Here is a 1,841-nt window from a genome sequence, read left to right as displayed (position 1 = left end):
AATGTGCTGTTGCTAGTGGAAGGGCAAATAGAATTTTAGGTTGTATCTACAGAAATATTGAATACAAGACTAAAGAGGTTATAATTTTATTGTACTGGTCACCGGTTAGGCCACATTTGAAATACTGTGTTCAATTTTGGGTTCCTTACCTTAGGAAAGACATTGAATTATTGGAAAGAGTTCAGAAAAGGGTTACTAGAATGGTGTCTGGGATGGAGTGGTTGTCATGTGAGGCGACGCTAAAATTTCTCAATTTTTTTTTCCCTTGAAAAATGAAAAGTTAGGGGGGATCTGATTGAGGTGTTTATGATTGTAAAGGGAATTGATACATCATCTTTTTTCATATTTAACAGTGAGAATAGTAGGACTAGGGGACACAAATATAAATTTTGGTAGGGTAGAAGTCATCCTTAGCAAAGAGTTTCATTTTTCTAACAGGGTGATTGGCCTTGATAAGTACATGAATGATAAGGGCTGGCTTTAAGATTTTTTTTAATAATTATTTTAATTTAATTTAGAGGATAGAACAGCCGAGATGGACCAATAAGTCCCATGTTGTCCTAAAATGTTACATATTATGTTAAATGATCATTTAGCTGTTATAAATTAAAATGTATGCAAAAAGTTTCTGAGTTTAAAGTGATAGGTAATAACAATGTTTAAAGACAGTTTTTTCATTGAGTGTTTTTAGTTTTTTCAATCTGTCTGTCACTTTTGGCATCTTTATAGACTATATGCAACATGGTTTGTTTTAGATTCTTGGTGTGTTTTCTGTAGTTAATTTCATCAGTATAAATTTTCTTGAATTGGAGGTGCTTGACTACAGATAATATTGTTTAATGTGAATGGGGAGGCAGTTTTTCTAGTGAAGATATTGTGGTCTGTCAATATGTTTTCTGTATAAGTCAATGTAAAAAGACCATCATTTAAAGAGACAGTGATGTAAAGAAGCCAGAGGTGGCTCCTCCCAAAGTGGCCTCCTGAGAAGCCAACAGAATAAAGGAAGGCGTAGGAAAAAGCAAATCTAAATTCTTTCTAGAATGTCCAGGATCGCCTTCAAATGCATCCTCAAAGACTCCCAAAGAAACATCCATATTTCTCCAACTCACTACGAATACTGACAGTCTCAAGTGAAACTGACCCCCCCTCCCCAAATGTTGAGTAATGCTAGATATCAAAGGTGGGATGCATCTCCATGCCAGAAACAATAATCTGGGAATTCATGCCATACATTGGCTTGACAACAATTTTTATTTTATCAAAATCAACTAGGTTACACAAATGCTCAAAGTATCTCCAATGATCGTAGTACAGAGAAACCCGTTAATGAATGTTTTGTCAAGAAAAAGTGACAACATTATCTGAATGAGATGCTTATATACAGTAACAGGATAGAAGGCACATTGACGTAGGTGGACAGTGTCACATGAGAGATATCACCAAGGGCAATTAAGTGAGGAATAAAAGACTGGAGCAATCGAGAAAAATTCGGACCAATGTTTAGATGGGCAAAAGAAGGAAACCCTAGTAGACAGGTAATAGCTGTAGTTTGAGATGAGGTAAGTATGTTTTGGGAATAAAGATTTTGGTAAGGTAGGTGTCATCTTCAACTAACACAATTTTATTTTTCTAACAGGGTGGTTGGCCTCTGGAATGGGTTGCCTTGAGATGTTGTGGAGGCAGTAAATTTAAGTGAGTTTAAGAGAAAGCTTGATAACTATATGAATGATAAGGGCTAGCTTTAAGATTTTTATTTTATAGTTTTAGTTTAGTTTAGAGGATGGGACAGCAAGATGGATGAATTGGCCCTTTGTTGTCCTTAAACATTATGTTATGTTATA

The 1,841-nt window shown here is 35.3% G+C and overlaps 1 protein-coding gene across 7 annotated transcripts in view; it reads right to left on the bottom strand.

Moving 5' to 3' along the window:
• The window catches only part of LOC106468307 (protein Gawky-like), a 57,159-nt gene that overhangs the window by 39,704 nt on the left and 15,614 nt on the right, over positions 1-1,841 (bottom strand). The window lies entirely within an intron of this gene.

Source organism: Limulus polyphemus, unplaced genomic scaffold (assembly GCF_000517525.1).
Source record: "Limulus polyphemus unplaced genomic scaffold, Limulus_polyphemus-2.1.2 Scaffold2958, whole genome shotgun sequence".
In the NCBI taxonomy this organism is placed as follows: domain Eukaryota; kingdom Metazoa; phylum Arthropoda; class Merostomata; order Xiphosura; family Limulidae; genus Limulus; species Limulus polyphemus.
The sequence above is the reverse complement of the archived record's forward strand: the minus strand, read 5'-3'. Positions and strand labels throughout refer to the sequence as shown.